This window comes from Nicotiana tabacum, chromosome 14, assembly GCF_000715075.1.
Source record: "Nicotiana tabacum cultivar K326 chromosome 14, ASM71507v2, whole genome shotgun sequence".
NCBI classification, from domain to species: domain Eukaryota; kingdom Viridiplantae; phylum Streptophyta; class Magnoliopsida; order Solanales; family Solanaceae; genus Nicotiana; species Nicotiana tabacum.
Genome location: NC_134093.1, coordinates 42,334,549 through 42,354,635, shown reverse-complemented (window position 1 = coordinate 42,354,635; position 20,087 = coordinate 42,334,549).

The window sequence follows — 20,087 nt, the reverse complement described above, 5'->3', positions numbered from 1 at the left end:
CGAATCAAACCCGAGGCCCCCGGGCCCCCGTCCAATCGTACCAACCAGTCCCAATACATAACACGAACCTGCTCGAGGCCTCAAATCACATCAAACAATATCAAAGCCACGAATCATACCCCAATTCAAGCCTAATGAACTTTGAAATTTCAAATTCTATATCTTGTGCCGAAACACATCAAATCAATCTGGAATGACTTCAAATTTTTCACACAAGTCATAATTGACATAACGAAGCTATTCCAATTTCTAGAATCGGATTTCGGCCCCGATATCAAAAAGTCAACCCCCCGGTCAAACTTTTCAAAAATTCATCTTTCGCCATTTCAAGCCAAATTCTTCTACGGACCTCCAAATAATTTTCCAGACACGCTCCTAAGTCAATAATCACCATATGGAGCTATTGACATCATCAAAATTCCATTCCAGAGTCATCTTCACACAGTTCCAACTACGGTAAAAATTCTAAGACTTAAGCTTTCGTTTTGGGGACCAAGTGTCCCAAATCACTCCAAATCATCCGGTAACTGAATTCAACCACGCACGCAAGTCAATACACATAATAAGAAGCGGCTCAGGGCCTTATGCCTCCAGGAGGGGCTTAAATTCTTAAAATGACAAGTCGGGTTGTTACAATGACTCTCAAGAAGGATCTTATGGGTTCAAGAATCATTTGCAGTATTGGAGGAATTTCCATATTTGTAAATTGCTATGATTTGATATTTGCATTGGATGGTGTCTGTACTCGCGGTATTAATATATCATTATGGATTCTATATTTCAGTATTAGAGAGATTAAGGAAACAGCTTCAGATTCACAGAAGGTCTCCTCAGAATGGGTATCTCGACTGTGGTACTTTGGGGTGATTAAGAGGGAATACAGTGGCTTATGGGATTTAGGGCGATGTGATTTCATGATAGGATCTCTTGTGGGTGAGCGTTGGGTTAAGGATCGTAGTCTACTGACAAGGAGAAGTGTTAACTTAAAGGTAATACGAAAGGAACTCGGAAAAATAAAACATCTCAGTAGTAGGTTGGATCATTGTGATAATGGTATGATCGGTTCTTTAGGTTCTTATGATGGGGTGAGGCTTTACTGGTGTTTTATGGCAATACTCTTGGGTTTGGCGACCTGCATGATTTGGTTGAGTTAGAGAGATTCAGTTCTGATGGCTTGGTAATGTTCAAATGGGTTTCGAAGAGTTCTCGACGATTTTTGTCACGGCTTGAGATGGATATTTTCTACAGGCATGAGGATTTTGTTGCACGTTGTGATTTTCTCCTAGATGGGATCAAGTGGAAGGTTTCTGGCTGATTAAGTATGTATTTTTCTTGGGCTCAGAGTTTATAATGGGATTCTTGTGTTTTCAAATGATGGCATAATAGATGCGGTGCGACGTGTGGAATTGAGAATTTTATGTATAAGTTTGTGGTTTAGTTTCGAAGGAAAAGTCATGTGTTCTAGACAGCATGGAAGGTTTCAGATGATAGAAGAATGTTGGCACTATTTGGTATTACTTAGGAAGATTGTACATTTTTGAAAGATGCATTGTGTTCGAACTTGCGGATGTTTGACTTGTATTATGGTAATTGTCTAGTTGATCGACTGCTGATGTTCAAATTTTTTTATGTGGCACTAAAGAATTAAGGAAGTATTTCTCATGGAATTATTGTGTATGAAGGATGTGGCATTCACTTGAGTGGTCGAGTTGGGATCGGATATGGTAATTCTGGTATTCTAGGGATTTGGAGACTGGGAGTTCTCAGAGGTAGATTGTTCCTTGGTTGGGAACTATGAAGCTACAGCCAAAGTTAGAAAGCTAATAATAGGTGTTATGGTTAGGTCATTGTGAACTTTTGGAGGGTCATTTATCTATTTGTGGATGACTGGAGTGGATTTGAAGACCCATTGGTAGGCCTAATGAGGACTTGTACTCTACACCGGGTCGGATTTGTTGACTCAATACTGCTATTATTAAGGGGTGTGTCATTTGGTTTGATTTGAGCTTGTTCATGTTCTGGTATGTTCCATGTGTTGCTCTTCAATATTGCAACGGGGGTAATATTATTGACTATTTACACACTTGATGCGGTTCTATTAGGCCTTGTCGCGAAATTCGAGCAAGATGGTTCTTGGGTGTTGAATGATTGATTGCGCCTTGGTTATGGTTCTTCCTGTTTGTGGTATATTGTGGTATCCCTTTCTCCATGGTTATGGCCATACACTTCGCGTGCTTGTTGTTGATTGGCGTATGGTTTTTGGTTTTGAGCATTTTGTCTTAAGTTATTTCATGTGGATCGGTGTTTGGATTGGGTCACGCACTGCGGCGGAGTTATGTTGGGACATGATCCTTTGTGTTGATTTCGGGTGTTTGTGTTCTCCTTTGTATGATGGGTTCATAGCATTGTGCTTGTGGTAGTACCTTTTGATCTTGCGGAACGGTTCTCTCATTTGATTCTCTTTACATTTTTGGGTGCATTTGATTCGTTGCTTATTGGTGCACGGATTTCACGGTTTGTGGTTTTAGGTATTATTGGTGTGGCATGTCAGTAGAGTAGATTGTAACTGATGAGATGAGGTCATTGGACCTATAAAGAGTGCTATTGGATTTAATTACAGTATGTTTGGAAGAATAATATCACTACTCAGCTTAGAAAATTAGGCTATGGTTCTTATCGGGCGAGAAAGCCCCACGACTTGTTGATTTGATGGGTGGTTATGAGTTCTACGTGCTTCTTCATCATCGGCAGTGTACGAAGGTTTATAACAAGGTTTTAGTTATTGTGAGGCTTGATATTGGTAACCGAATTGTTATTGAGCAGTTATTGTGGCCGGAAGTTATTTCTATGAGTATCTGAGTTATGCGATTTATCATGTGATTATGTCTTGAGCTATGGTTATGGCTTCGTACAGCTTGTTCAGACTTATACAATGTATAGATGTGAGAATCAGGTCTCGTAATGGATTCCGGACATTGGGGATTTGATTCCAAGGTTTATGGGCTAAGGTTAAAGTAAGGATTCTCAGTTAGGTTGTGTTGTCGGGCTTACATAGATTGAGGTGACGTGGGATCATCCATGGGTAGGTTCATGGTGAGTTTACACAGTGACTTGATGGCTTTGGAACGACTCTTGGCACGTTTGAGGACGAACGTATATTTAAGTGGGGAGAATGTAACGACCCGACAAGTCATTTTGAGCGTTTACACTTCTTTTGGTGGTTTGAGGTCATTAGTAGCTTCATGTGATGTATTATGACTTGTGTGTATCGTCGGTTTTGGTTTTCGGGTGATTCTGAATTGATTTGGGAGAATGATTCTAATTTTAGAAGTTTTAAGTTGGAAGAGTTGACCAGTTTGACTTTTGTGTAGTTGACCTCGAATCAAGGTTTTGATTGTTCCAGTAGGTCCGAATGGTGATTTTGGATTTGGGTGTATGCCCGGATTTTTATTTGGATGTTTCTAGAAGGTTTTGGTGCTAATTGGTGAAAGCTGGCAATTTTAAAGTTTGGAATGTTCATAAGTCTGACTGGGAGTTGAATTTGATGATATAGGGTTCGGATTATTGTTCCGAGAGTTGGAATAGGTTCAATATGTCATTTGGAACTTGTATGCAAAATTTGGGGTTCATTCCGAATTAGTTAGGCTTGAATCGGACGCTTGGTTCGAAGTTTGAAGTTTATGAACTTAAGAGATTGATCTTGATCGATGATTCGTGGTTTTGCTGTTATTATATGTGATTTGAGGCCTCGAGTAGGTCCGTATTATGTTTTGGGACTTGTTGGTGTGTTCGGAAAGGGTGCCGAGAGGCTTTGGTGAGTTTCGGAGTAGTTTCGGACCATTTTTAGGCTCTTTTTAGTTGCTGATTTTTGGCTACAGGGGTGTGAATCGCAATCGCGGACCTTTGGGTCGAGTTCGCGAAGAGAAAATTGTTGTTTGGGCCTTGTAAATCACGATCGCAGAAGCCTTTCTCACGATCGCGTAGAAGAATTTATGTTATCACAGGACCGACTTTGGAAGCTTATATCTTGCAATCTATAAGGAACTTGGAGATTATCCAAAAATAAAAGTTGTAGCCCTTTATGTCTAGTTTTCAGAAAATTAAACTGTTTGTCATTTGGAGTTTTGTACAAAAGGTTATGGCCATTATACTAGAGGATGTGTGGAAGAGTTGAGCAAACTTGTTGGAGTTTATTCATCGCGATCGTGAGGACATGGCTCCGATCACGAAGGGTAAAACCTATGTTGAAATTATTTTTGAATTGCGATCATGAATAAAGACCCCTGGCAGTGCAATAAAACATCAAATTTCGGGATTTAGAGTTCATTTTCTTTACTTTTTGAGTTGGGGAGCTCGGATTTGGGCTATTTTGGAGGCGATTTTCATCACATGGATTCGGGTAAGTATTTTCTACTTGGTTTTGATTATAATCTGTGATTCCATCTTCGATTTTGGCATTTGATTGATGATTTCAAAAGAGAAATTGGGGGGTTTTGACTAAACTTTTCTAAAGTGAATTTTTGAGTTTTGAACATCGATTTGGAGTCGGATTTGAGTGATATTAGTATGGTTGCACTCATATTCGAATGTGTTATCAAAATTTTTAATTTTTGATGAGTTTTGAGGTGCGGGTGCTGGGTTTCACTTTTTAATTGACTTTGAGTAATTATTAAAGATTCGATTTTTATCGTTTGGGCTTGTCTCCTATGGTATTATTTGATGTTTTTGAGTTATGTTTGGCTAGTTTCGAGCAGTTCGGAGATTGATACGTGCGGGATGGAATTTCAAGTGTGTTCTTTGGCTTGCTCGGTATTTGTTTTAGCTTGTTTAAGGTAAGTATCTTATCTAAATTTGGTTGAGGCACTAGTTGCCTAAATTATTTGTGATAGCTACGTGTTATGGATTGTGCATATGTGTGGGGTTGAGTCCATAAGCGTGCATGGGGTATTAGTTTCATGCTTGGGGTAGTGTTTAGGCTATGCCATACCTTTAATTGATTGTTAAGCTTCAAGCTGAGATGTTTCTCCTATTTGTACCCCTCTGTGAGCTACTTGTACCACATTGAGATTTCATTGAGGTTATTTTCCCAGATGGAAGAGGTAAATTGTTATTCCATGATGAAATTGTCTGTTTTAGCTGTGATAAAACACATTACACATGCCTACACTATAGCATGTTAGTTGCACAAGTCCAGGAGTTTGAAACTTGATAATCAATGATCATGTAAATGTATTCTCGTATATTTGCTCTTTGTGAGTTATGATCTGGACTGGTAGCCTGTGACCATGCCGAGCGGATTGTGATTGTTGGCACGTGAATTCTCCATGCGGTTGATACTATTGGCATGTGAGATGTCCGTGCAGCACGTCAGTTGTCCGTGCGGATCCAGATATTAATATTGTTAGCATGTGAGTTGTCCGTGCAGCACGTGAGTTATTCGTGCGGTTGTGAGTTGTCCGTGCATCATTTGAATACGGATCCATCCCCCTTGGGTCACCCTCTCATGTTTCTCTCTAGATGGTGTACACGCGGATTGTGAGAAATTGACGGGTTTCTAGTTGATGTGAGCTCTGGAAGAGCTAGTTATTGTTATTTGGATCGGGTTGCACGCCGCAACAGTGTAAGGCCCCGTAAATTTTTTGCAAAAAGAAAAAAAATAATAATAATGTTTCGTGGTGCCGAATTGGTTCTTACGTGTTTAAGGATTTTAGAAATTTGGCTCGGACTTTTTGGGTTGAACAATGCACTGGAGAGTAAAGGAAAAATTTGGGCAGAAAAATGCCTTTCTGCGGCCCACAATGCCGCAGAATCACTCTGCGGACCGCATAATGGTCGCAGAGTGAGAAAGGAAGGGCAGTTTTGGATACCAAGTTTGCGGTGCATTATGCGACCGCAGACCAATTCTGCGGTGCATTATGCGACCACAGAACAGGTCTGTAGGCCGCATAATGACCGCATACCAGGTCAGTCATGCCTAGTTTTGGAGGCCAAATTATGCGGCCAATATGCGGACCGCATATCAATTATGCGATCGCAGACCCTGTTTCGGAGTTTCAATTTTGGATTTTTATAACTCGGCCCTACTTCGTTAAATACACGCAAAGGATCATTTTTGAGCAAAAATTCTGATGTTGTAGATAGAAGGGAGGGTGTTTTAGAGAGAGAGGAAACTCTAGGCTAATTTTCATCAATCTTTGCTCAAATCTTGGAAGATTAACAAGGATAACCAACAAGGTCTTCATCCTAAAGGTAAGATTCTACACCCTAACCCTCAATTTTGAATTTTGTCAAGAATTAGGTAATTAGTAAGATAATTTTTGGGCGTGGGAGTTGTTCATCTTGCATGCATGTGTTATCAAAGGCTGTAAGAAGATTGTTAAGCTAAGAATGGTAAAGAATGGGTTATGGGATGATGGAATCCTCCATAAAAGGACCTTGAAACCTTATGCACACTAGTGTTTGATAAAATGCTCAAATGAGCTAGAACCATGATCATCTTCCTAATTTTAGTTCAATTTGTTATATTTTTAAAATAGATTGAAGTTGCTAAGAATTCCAGAACATTTTAGAGTTTAAGGAAGCTCCATTGAGATATGTTGGCTAAACTCTTCTCCTGGAACTGAATCCCACAATATTCATGTAATTTATGTAATACCCGAGTGGTTCATTAATTGGCTATTCCGAGTAAGTTTGTGTTGAAAGATATATGTTCAATAAGTATCCTAAAAGATTTATTCATATTGTGTTATCAATTGAGGATGTGTTCAAGTATGGGCTATGCATTAATAATGTTTCGACTTCAAGTCAAGTTCAAACGAAGGCTATTATGCCAAATTTTGTGAAATATCTCTATGTGCCTTAGACTCTTAATTGATCACATATGTACTACATACCTTGATATGAATTGTTGTTGTTGGTGATGATGATGTTGATTTTTGAAAGTAAAAATGTGAGCATGAAATACTAAATACGGCCAACGTGCCAAGAATGATTTTATAACGGTGGCCACTAGTGCCAATGAAATGAAAAGATGTGAAAGAAGTATGAAATGCGATGATTGATATAAAAAGGTTGATGTCTCTAATAAGACAGTCTAGCCGATCGGGTCGTGATCGGATACCATGCCGCACACATGGTGGTGATTATGCTAGAAATTGTAATTGAATTTGTGATTGTGGTTGATATCTCTAATGAGATAGCCTAGCCGATCGGGTCATGATTGGACTCCGTGTTGAAGGTACGGGGGTATTAATATTGAGAGTGACTGTGGTTGATGTCTCAAAAGAGATAGCCTAGCCGATCGGGTCGTGATCGGACTCTATGCTAAGAGTAAGATGGTATTGGTATTGTGAATAATGGTATTGTGAACAATGGTATATCAGTGCAAAGAATCACCAATCTGAAAATATGGGAATTTACGTCAAACTTGATGTTTTGGTATTGTTCGAGACTTTCATTGATTTTATGACTATTCCTCCTTGTAATATTATTTGTTCTATTGAGAGGGTGTTTAGTTATACATACTAGTGCTATTCGACAGTACTAACGTCCCTTTTACCGGGGGCACTGCATCTTTTAATAGATGCAGGTGGTTCCACAGCAGGAGATATTGATCAGTGATAGCCGTACACCTTCTTCCCAGCTGACTTGGTTAGCCCCACTACAACCCGGGGTCATGTATCTTTTGTACTTTGTGCATTCTGTTTGAGGTATAGCCGGGGCCCTATTGCCGGCATTATCATTGTACTCTTCTTTATCTATAGAAGCTCCGTAGACATAGTGTGTGTTGTATATTGGTGCTAGGGAAGTCAAACTCATTATGTTGTGTGGAATTACTATTTCCACTTCAGATTATGAAAAATGTGTGTGAAATTGAAACTTTAAAACGAAGTAACTAATGGTAAGAAATTGGTATTGCAGACATGATCACTTTATAGTTTGATTAATGAAAACATATATTCACTTTATTCATGAATAAGTTTGGGTAGAAGGAAATCTAATAGGCTTGCTCGGTCGGGTTCACTCGGTTGAGCGCCGGTCGCGCTCCTCAGTTTTGGGGCGTGACAAATAGGCCTTATTGACTTATTGTTATTTGGATCGGGTTGCACGCTGCAATGGTCTTATATTTGGTTATTGCATTTCATTTTTACTTGCAATTTCCTTGACTGTTTACCTGATTTACCTGCATATCTCCCTTATATACTGGACTGTTGATTGAATAGAACACTTTAAAACAAAGAATTGTGAGCACCAAGGTGGTTTTACCTGTGTTTTCTTGATTTGATCATATATCTATTCTATACCTGTGGGATTTAAGAACTTGTACAGTAGACTGGTGAGAATCATTTATAATTCTTACTGCTATTACCTCACCGAGGTTAGTTATGATACTTATTGAGTACATGGGGTTGGTTGTACTCATACTACACTTCTGCACCTTGCAAATCTTGGAGTTTATGTTGCAGTACATGGCAGGAGCTGACATTGAAGATTTACCCGTTATCCGGACATGGCTACCACTTGTTCTTGGTAGTCTTAGACTTGAGTTATGTTTATGTATATTCAAACAGATGTTGTATTACTTCACACTAGTTTTGTAAATCTAAGTCTTAGTGGATCGTGACTTGTATTACCAGTCCTTGGGTGGTTGTATAAAAGTTCAGTTATTTCATCATTTATTTCTCATTAATCTCATTTGTAATATGTTGACTATTAGTTGGCTTACCCAGCAGGTTGGGTTAGTTGTCATCATGACTAGTGAATTTTGGGTCGTGACAACTTTGGAACATAAGGTCTATGAAAACTCAACATGCCTGTTAGAGGCTGATCAATATGTAAAGGGAACATGGATTCTTTGTGATTGCTTTGATGGAACCATTTCAGAAGCCAAGACATATTCAGAGGTATAGGAGAAAACTAAACATGGAAGCTGCATTGTCAAATATTAATGGTAAAATTTAGTTATTTATTGATGTTGTGGTGGAATAGGGGCTTGTGATGGATACTGAGCAGCATGTGACAATTAAAAATTTTCATCAAGACATTGGACAGCATGTTATGATGACTTTTGTGTATGCAAAGTGTTCTGCACTTGAGAGATTAGAGTTGTGAGATAATTTGTATTATCTTGCAAGTGATATGGAACTTCCTTGGGTGGTAGGTGGAGACTTTAATGTGATATTACATGAAGATGAGAAGATTGGTAGCTAGCCAGTACATGCTCCTTATGAGGACTTTGCCTTTAGTGTCAACTCTAGTGGGTTGTTTGATGTAGGGTTCAAGGGGAGTCCTTTCGCTTGGTGGAATGGTAGACCTAATGTTGAGTACATTTTCAAAATATTGGATAGGATTTTTGTGAACATACCATTTCAAAATTTGTTCCCTGCAATTGAAGTGGAACATTTGATAAGAACAGGTTCTGATCATGCACCTTTGTTCTTAAGCTGTGGACAACAGGCCACAAATTATGTCAAACCATTCAGGTTTTTGAACTTCTGGACAAAGCATGAATCTTTCAAAGAGGTGGTGAGGCAAAACTAGCATGCTGGCCTTATAGGTGATCCTTTTCTCATGTTCAAACAAAAGTTGAAGAAGGTGAAAAGTGCACTATCCAAATGGAGCAAAGCCACATATGGAGACATCTTCAAGCAATTAGTAATACTGGAAGATATTGTAAAGGTGAAGGAGATGCCTTTTGAGGAGGAACCAACCATTGACAACAGAATTGTTCTCCAAAAGGCTCAAGCAGAATTGAAAAAGTATCTGAGCATTGAGGAACAATATTGGAAGCAAAAGGCAAGAATGACATGGTTTGCTGAGGTAGGCAGAAACACTAGTTTCTTTCACAACCATGTCAATGGCAAGAGTAAGAAGCTTCAATTGAAGAGGATCAAGAATGAAGATGGGGACTGGGTTGAAGATCAGGATCAAAAGGCAAATGTTATAGTGGATTTCTATCAGAGACAGTTCTCTAAAGAGGCTGGTCCTCCTACTGGTTTCACTTTGTTAAACAATGTACCTTCTATGGTCACTATGGAGCAGAATCTAGAGATTTGTAGGTATCCAACACTTGAGAAGGTCAAGGGAGTTGTTTTTTAACTTAGTGGTGATAGTGCTAGTGGTCCTGATGGATTCACTGGGGCTTTCTATCAAGAGTGTTTGGAGATCATTTTCTATGACATACACAGCATGGTGTTACATTTTTATGGTGGTGCATCTTTGCCTAAGTCTATCACACACACAAATTTGGTTTTACTGCCAAAGAAGCTAAGGGTGCAGAAATTTTCAGACTTGAGACCTATAAGCTTGAGTAACTTCATCAACAAGGTGATTTCTAGAGTGCTTCATGATAGGCTTGAGAAGTTATTGCCTTCACTGATTTCACCTAATCGGTTTGGATTAGTGAAAGGAAGGAGCATCTTTGAGAACATACTTCTCACACAAGAATTTGTCACTGACATAAGGCTAAGGGGTAAGTCTGCTAATGTGATGATTATTAGACATGGCCAAGGCATATGATAGGGCTTTATGGAAATATTTGTTGCATGTGCTAAGGAAAATGGTATTTGTTGAGCATTTTATTACCATGGTGTGGAACTTTCTGTCAAATAATTTGTATTCGGTCTTGGTGAATGGGCAATCTTCAGGCTTTTTCAAATTGACAAGGGGTGTTAAGCAAGGAGATTCACTCTCTCCTGCCTTGTTCATACTATCTGCAGAGGTGTTTTCAAGGTCCATCAACAAATTGTTTGAGGATAAGTCTTTTTTTGGATTTAGGATGCCTAAGTGGACTGATCCTTTAAATCATCTAGCATATTTAGATGATACCATAATCTTTGCCTCGTCTCATTCGGATTCTTTGAAGAAGGTGATGGCAGTCTTGGGCAGTTATGAGAAGATATCAAGCCAACTTATCAACAAGTCCAAAAGTTCCTACTGTATGCATGCTAATGTAGCTAATGCTTTGTTTCGAATAGTAGGTGATGTCACATGATTCTCTAAAGGTGAATTCCCATTTACTTACTTGGGATGTCCTATATTCCACACTAGAAGAAGGAAGGATTATTATGAAGATCATATCAACAGAGTAAAGGCAAAACTGCACTCATGAAAAGGCAAATTGCTATCATATGGAGGCAAGGCTACACTCATTACTAGTGTACTACAAAGTATGCCAATTCACTTGCTTTCAGTTCTTGATCCACCTAACAATATTTTAGAACATCTACATAAGATCTTTGCAAGGTTCTTTTGGAGCACAAAGGAAGAAGGCAGGAGTAGACATTAATCTTTATGGCACAACTTGTGTCTTCCTAAAGAAGAAGGTGGATTAGGGTTCAAGTCCTTGGTGGATGTATCTAAGGCATTGTTTGCTAAGCTATGGTGGAGATTTAGGACCCCAAAATCATTGTGGTCAAATTTTTTATGGAATAAGTACTGTAAGAAAGAGATACCAATAGTGGTGCAGTTTAGACGAAGGTCACGTATTTGAAGATAAATGTTGAATGCAAGGCAGGATATGGAGCATGAAATATGGTGGGAGATGCAAAGGGGTTCTACCAATGTGTGGCATGATAATTGGACCAAACTTGGGTCCTTGTATCATGTAGTACCTCCCAATTTTCCTATTAATGAAGACATCCAAGAGGTGGCTGATTTGAGACAAGGTGAATGGTGGAATGAGCAACTATTAGAGCAAACACTTCTTGGGGATATAGCTGATCATATTAGGCACAACATACATGCTGATGGCAGCGATGATTACAGGGATAAGCCATGGTGGATGCCAACTACCTCAGGTAAGTTTTCTGTGAGTAGTGCTTGGCAAATATTAAGACATAGGGCAACCCCTAATCTAGAACTCAAAAACATGTGTATTAGAGGTTTGCCATTGAAGATATTTTTCTTTATATGGAAGTTATACAGATTTAAATTGCCTACTGATGATTGGTGGAAAAGGATTGGCTACTTGCATGTATCAAGATGTTGTGTTGTCAACAACCACAAGAGGAGTCTTTTGATCACTTGTTCTTGAATAGTTCTACTGCTCTAGGGTTTGGAAGGTGTTCTTTGGTGCAGCAGGGATTAATGTACAGATGATAGAGCTTCATCAAGTCATTAGAGCTTGGTGGAATGCTCAATGTTGTCCAAAACTGAATCCCTTATATCAGGCAGTTCCAGCCATTATCACTTGGGAATTGTGGAAGAGGAGGAATGAATTTAGAAATGGTAGAGCAGTGTCATGTAATAGAGTCATTCATGAAGTCAATAATACATTTCACTACTTGGAAAAGGTGAGGTATCTTTGGCTTCCTCATATCCCTTTCTTGTGACCGGACATGATCAGATTCTTAGAATGATATAAGCTTGTTCTTTTGACTAGAAGAGTAACCTAGAAAGTGCCTCATGTGGGATGGTACAAGTGTAACACTGATGGAGCTTCAAGGGGCAATCCAGGGCCAAGCTCATTTGGCTTTTGTGTAAGGGATTGTGTTGGAGATTTGGTGTATGCTAGGGCACAGATTATAGAGTAGAAAACCAATATTGTAGCATAGGCAAGGGCCATAATCGAAGGACAGGCATATTGTATGGGAAAAGAGTTGCATCCTCTAATAATTGAAATTGATTCCTTGGAAATGAAGAAGATCATAGAAGGTGAATGGGATCCTCCTTGGTGCATTGTGGCAAAAGTGAAGAGGATTAAAGAGAGAGAGGGATCAGTCTAATGTGGTCTTCCAGTATGTGCTTAGGGAGGGCAATGTTGTGGCAGAAAAATAGCAACATTTAACACTTTCTATGAATTACCAAGTGCAGGAAGAAGACTGTTGAATATAGACAAAGATCAAATACCTAACCTCAGGGTTAGGATTGCCAAGAGAAGGGCATCTTATTTATGAAGCTCTTTCAGAAGATTTTGCCTGCTTTTGGTATTCTCTTCATTACTGCCTATGACTGTATATTGTCTTATTATTATCCTGTGGTATTAGCATGGTTGCCTGATCAACCTGGAGGTAACATGGTAATGTACAGGATGGACAAGGAAAGCAGGCATTTAAAGTTGGTATTTACAAATCTTATATTGGATCCAATGGTTGCAGTTGTTGCATTTTTTGTTCTAGCTGCCTCCTTAATATTACTCACTCTCAACCTATTATCTAGTTGTGCTACAATATTCATATGATTATGGAGATATATTGGCAGGCCATCCACGTCAGAAGAGAGGCAGATTATCGCAAGTGGACACTGGCCTGAACTAACATCATCCCACGCTTATCCTATAATGAGGAGATACTCCTATTGTTTCATATCTATAGACTCAAGGTTTAAGCTCAGCTACTACACTTATATATGCTGCTTGGATAACTTTAGAGCTATTGAAGGTTGTGTTGGTTGTTGGTTCGTATGCACATTTGCCTTGCCCTTTGGTGTAACGACCCAGTTGGTTGTTTTGAGAGTTGTAGCCCCGTTCCCCCATTTACTGCTCATTTTTATGCTTATTAGTTGCTATGTGACTTTTCGGGGTAGTTGCTTTGGTTCTGGGGATGTTTCATAATACAATGAGACACTCAGTCTCAAGGGGTGAAAGCTTAAGTTAAAAAGGTTGACCGGACGCGAATTATGTGTATATGGCTCCGGAAAGGAGTTTTGATGGTTCCAATAGCTCCATTGGGTGATTTTGGACATAGGAGTGTGTCCGGATAGTAATTTGGAGGTCCGCAGTTCAATAAGACTTGAAATGGCAAAAGTTGGAAATTAAGAAGTTTGACCGAGAGTTGACTTTGTGGTTACCGGGCTCGACTTTTGGTTCCGGGAGTTGGAGTAGGTCCATTGTGTCATTTATGACTTGTGTGCAAAATTTGAGGTCAATCGGACTTGATTTGATAGGTTTCGGTATCGGATGTCGAAGTTGAAAGTTCAAAGTTAATTAGGCTTGAATCGATGTGCGATTCATGGTTTTAGCATTGTTTGATGTGATTTGACGCTTTGAGCTAGTTCGTATGATGTTTTAGGACTTGAGGGTATGTTTGGTTGGGGTCATGAGGGCCTCGGGTGGATTCCGGATAGTTTACGGAAGAAAATTTAGACTTGAAGCATTGCTGGAAATTCTGCCTTCTGGTGAGATTGCACCTGCGAGGGGATTGGCCACAGGTGCGGCTGGAGATGCGCAAAAGCGAGGTTGGATTGAGCTGGGGAGTTTCGCAGGTGCAAAGGGAATTTCGCACCTGCGAGTGCAAAGACGCGGAGGGCATGGTGAGGCAGGTCCGCAGGAGTGGAGGAATTATAGCAGAAGCGAGGTCGCAGGTGTGAAGGGACAGTGTGCAGTGTAGCTCCGCAGATGCGGCGCTTGGACCGCAAAAGTGGAACCACGTGTGCGGTTAAATGATCCGCGTAAGCGAAAGCAACTGGGCAGAATGTTAAATTTGAGGGTTTCGTGATTTTTCTCATTTTGAACTTTGTAAGCTCAGGCTTAGGCGATTTTTGAGAGGGATTTCGAAGGGATTCTTGAGGTAAGTCACTTGTGGTAATTTTTATTCAATAATATTGATTCCCCATTGAATTTCCCACCTAGTTTGTCTGTTTTTGAGGTGTAATTTTGGGGGTTGAGGCTAGGGATTTGGAGAGTTTAATTTGGGAATTTGAGTGACAATTTGGTGTTGAATTTTGGTAAATTTGGTATGGTTGGACTCGTGGTTGAATGGGCTTCCGAATTTTGTAACTTTTGTTGGATTCCAAGACGTGGGCCCAAGGATCGACTTTTGAGTTGACTTTTTTACTTTTAAATAAGAATTTAGCATTTTCTTATGGAATTGATTCCTTTAGCTCGTGTTGATTGTATCGAATTCTTTGTGGCTAGATTTGAGGCATTCGGAGTCCGATTCGCGAGGCAAGGGCTTATTGGAGTAGGGATTTGCACAATTCAAGGTAAGTAACACTTCTAAGCTTGGTTCTGAGGGTATAAAACCCCCGAATTACGTGTTATGTGATTGGTATTTAGGTGATGCACATGCTACGTGACAAACGTGTGGGCGTGAACCGTAGGAATTATAACTTGGTCAATTCCATGGAACTGTATAGTTAAATAATCTTGTCGTTACCCGTATTTTCACCATGTGTTAGAGAAGTTGAGCTGCAAATCATGCTAGAAATCATGCTTAGGCCACGTGTTGGTACTGTTGGGACCCACAGAGGTCGTGTTACATGTTGAATTATTTGCTTAATTTTCCATTTTGTACTCAGTCTCAACTATTACTTTCATGTTATATCTCGGTCTCTGTTGTCCTTTATTGATACATTATATCATCATTGTTTGGGCTGATTTTCATGATTCTTATGAGCCCGAAAGACTAGAGAGATTGATGATTGAGTGAAGTCGAGGGCCTGATTATGAGGATATTTATGGGATCGGGCTGCACGCCACAACATGTTTATTGATTTATGCCAAGATTGGCCTATTATAGCACTTGGGCTGGAATTGCCCCTCCGGAGTCTGCACATCCATAGTGGGCGCAGGTGCCTTTTGAGTACGAGTGTTGAGCGTGAGTGCCGAGCGATTGGGAGGATTGAGCGACAGTGAGGATGGAGTCACTGTGAGGAATGAGTGACTGTGAGGATGGAGTGAATGGAAGGACTGAGTGACTAATACTATGAGAGTATTCATATGTGTCACGACTTGGAATTTCTGACCTTCAGGATCATGATGGTGCCTAACATTTCACTTGCTAGGCAAGCCAACGTTAGAAAAATTCTTAATCCAGTTTTAAACAACTCAAATAATTAAATCAATTAAACTGAAATGATACTAAAACAAAGTGTGAAGTGTCATAATACTCAAAATATCTAAGTACAACCCAGATCTGGAGTCACAAGTGCACGAGCTTCTAAAAGTGCTGCAAATAAAGTCTGAAATTAGTACAACTGTCTCAAATGAAATGAACGGTAAATAAGGAAGGAGGAAGGGGACTTCAAGATCTGCGGACACCAGCAGATCTACCTCGAGTCTCCAATTATGCCAATCCAAGCTGATGCACCTCACATGCAGCTGGGACCAGTACCAAAATCTGCACAAGAAGTGCAGAGTGTAGTATGAGTACAACCGACTCAATGTACTCCGTAATTGTCGAGCCTAACCTCGACAGGGTAGTGACCACGTAATTAAACCTGTGCAAATGAAAATATATGTACAACATAACAACAATAAAGACTAAACATGTGCTATTGGGAGGGGGCATGCGAAGGGGAACAGGATACGATAGCTATAATAGAAATAACAACATAAATCCGTCAAGTAAATCATAAACAAATGGAAACGGATAACATAATGAATAAATACTGCATGGCATCACCCATCGTGCTTTTACTCTCAACCTCACCATGGAACAACAATAATGGCACGGCATCACCCTTCGTGCTTTTACTCTCAATCTCTCCATAAAATAATAAATACGGCATGGCATTACCCTTCGTGCTTTTACTCTCAATTTCATCATAAAACAATATATACGGCACGGCATCACCCTTCGTGCTTGAAATCTCTCCCTTACCATGTATTAATGAATATAAAAATTTGGGAGATAGAATAAGCAAGAATAAACCTTACGTAAACAACGGTTCCACAATACCAAACCTCAACTTCCAAAAATACTCAATTATCATATATAGCTCATAAATACGTAAAAACAATCAATTTAGTAATAAACTAGCCTAAGCATGGATATCGTAATCAAAGAAGGATATAAATTACAAGAAATAAGTCTCACCCGCATGCTTTAACCCAACAACAACGTATAAGTACTCGTCACCACACATATACGTTGTACCCAAACAGTTAAACATGTAGCAAGTAGGCAAATAAGTCCTAATCCCTCAAGTTAAGGTTAACCACAATACTTACGTCACTCTGCAATCAATTCAGAGCTCTACTGGGGCCTTTCCTCTAGAATCTGCCTCCAAACCACTCGTATCTAACCATAATCGACTCGATAACGTCAAATAATGCTAAGGGAATCAATTGCAATACATAAATATAGGATTTTTTAAAATTTTCCCAAAAAGTTAAAAAAATCAACCACGGGTCCGCTTGGTCAAAACCCGAGGTTCAGACTAAAATCCATTTACTCATTCACCCCCGAGCCCGATTATGTAATTTATTTCGAAATCCGACCTCAATTTGAGGTCTAAATTCCAATTTTTACAAAAATCCCTAATTCTACCCAAATCCCCAATTTCTACCATGAAAATCCTAGATTTAAGATTGAAATCTTATGAAATGTAATGGGTAATTGAAAGAAAGTAGGTTAGAATCACTTACCAATGAATTGGGGAAGAAAAGCTCTTGGAAAAATCGCCTGTAAGGTTTTTAGGTTTAAAAATTAGGAAGAATGAAAAAACTCCCGTCTAACTCAGCTTAAGTCCAGGCGCAGATGTCGCAACTGCGACATGGGGTTCGCAATTGCGAACCCCGCAAATACGAAGGTCTCACACTTCTGCTGCCATTATAATTGCGATGGTTTGTTCGCCAATGCACGCTTGGACTTCTCGCAATTGCGATCATTTTGATCGCAAATGTGAACTCTGCTCCCCCAGCAACCTGACATTGACACTGCCATATCGCAAATGCAAAGCCAGACCTTGAAATTGCGAGGTCTGAGGCCTGTACCAGAAACAGGTTTTGCACCAACTATTTTCTAAGTCTAAATTCACTCCGTAGCCTATCTGGAGCTCACCCGAGCCCTCGGGGCTCCATACCAAACATGCACACAAGTCCAAAAACCTAATACGAACTCGCTCGCGCGATTAAAATTCCAAAATAACACCTAGAGCTACGAATCGGACACCAAATCAAATGAAATTTTTAATGAGACTTAAGAATTTTTATTTTAACAACCGGACGTCCGGGGAAGGAACCATTTGAGGTTTTGAAACACACAACAAAGGTTTAAAACTTTAGATGACCTATTGGGTCATCACATTCTCCACCTCTAAAATAATCGTTCTTCCTCGAACGGATATAGAAAAGTACCTGGACTAGCGAAAAGGTGTGGATATCTACTCCGCATGTCCGGATCAGACTCCCAGGTGGCTGCCTCGACCGGCTGACCTCTCCACTACACTCGAACTGAAGGATAACTCTTTGACCTCAACTGTTGAACCTGTCAGGCTAGAATAGCCACCGGCTCCTCCTCATAAGTCAAATCCTTGTCCAACTGGACTGAGCTGAAATCTAACACATGGGACGGATCATTGTGATACTTCCGGAGCATAGAGACATGGAACACAGGATGGACTGCTAATAAACTAGGTGGCAATGCGAGCCTATAAGACACCTCACCCATTCTCTCAAGAATCTCGACGGGTCTGATATACCTAGGCCTCAACTTGCCCTTCTTCCCAAACCTCATCACACCCTTCATGGGTGAAACCCGGAGCAATACCCTCTCTCCAACCATGAATGCAACATCACAAACTCGACGGTCGGTATAACTCTTCTGCCTAGACTGAGCTGTGCGAAGTCGATCTTGAATAATCTTGTCCTTGTCCAAGGCATCTTGTACCAGATCTATACCCAACAACCGAGCGTCCCCGGCTCGAGCCATCCAACTGGTGAACGGCATCGCCTCCCTATAATGCCAAATAAGGAGTCATCTGAATGCTCGACTGGTAGCTGTTGTTGTAGGCAAACTCCGCAAATGGCAATAATTGATCCCAAGAACCCCTAAAATCCATAACACAAGCTCGAAGCATGTCCTCCAATATCTGAATAGTGCTCTCGGACTGTCCGTTCGTCTAGGATGAAATGTTGTGCTCAACTCCACCTGCGTGACCAACTCACATTGTACTGCCCTCCAGAAGTGTGAGGTGAACTGTGTACCTCGATCAGAAATGATAGAAACAGGCACAACGTGAAGGCGGACGATATAACGGATGTAAATCTCAGCCAACCACTCTGAAGAATAGGTAACTGCCACATGAATGAAATGCACTGACTTGGTCAGCCTGTCCACAATGACCCATATCGCATCGAACTTCCTCTGAGTCCATGGGAGTCCAACAAAAAAATCCATAGTGATATGCTCCCACTTCTACTCGGGAATCTCTAACCTCTGAAGGAAACCACCAAGTCTCTGATGCTCGTACTTAACTTGCTGACAATTTAGACACCGAGCTACATATACAACTATATCCTTCTTCATCCTTCTCCACCAATAATGTTGCCGTAAGTCTTGAAACATCTAGGCGGCACCCGGATGGATAGAATAACGAGAACTGTGGGCCTCCTCAAGAATCAACTCATGAAAGCCATCTACATTGGGCGCACAAATACGACCCTGCATCCTCAAAATCCTATCATCTCCAACAGTAACCTTCTTGGCACCACCATGCCGCACCGTGTCCCTAAGGACAAGCAAGTGAGGGTCATCATACAGTCGCTCTCTGATGCGCTCATACAAGGAAGACCGAGTGACTGTACAAGCTAGAACACGATGGGCTCTAAAACGTCCATCCTCACAAACTAATTGGCCAAAGTCTAAACATCTGCAGCAAGAGGACTCTCACCAACTGGAATAAACACAAGGCTGCCCATACTCACTGCCTTTCTACTCAAGGCATCGGCCACCACATTGGCCTTCCTGGGATGATACAAAATGGTGATATCATAATCTTTCAACAACTCCAACCATATCCTCTACCTCAGATTGAGATCTTTTTGCTTGAACAAATATTGTAGACTTCGATGATCCATGAATACTTCGCACGATATGCCATAAAGATAATGCCTCCAAATCTTCAGCGCATGAACAATGGCTGCCAACTCTAAGTCATGAACAGGGTAATTCTTCTCATGAACCTTCAATTGTCGTGACACATATGCGATCACCCTGCCATCCTGCATCAATATTGTACCGAGCCCAATATGAGATGCATCACAATACACCGTGTAAGATCCTGAGCCTATGGGTATCACCAACACTGGCGCTGTAGTCAAAGAAGTCTTGAGCTTTTGAAAGCTCAACTCACACTCGTCCGACCATCTGAACGGGGCAGCCTTCTGGGTCAATCTGGTCAATAGGGCTGCTATAGAAGAAATC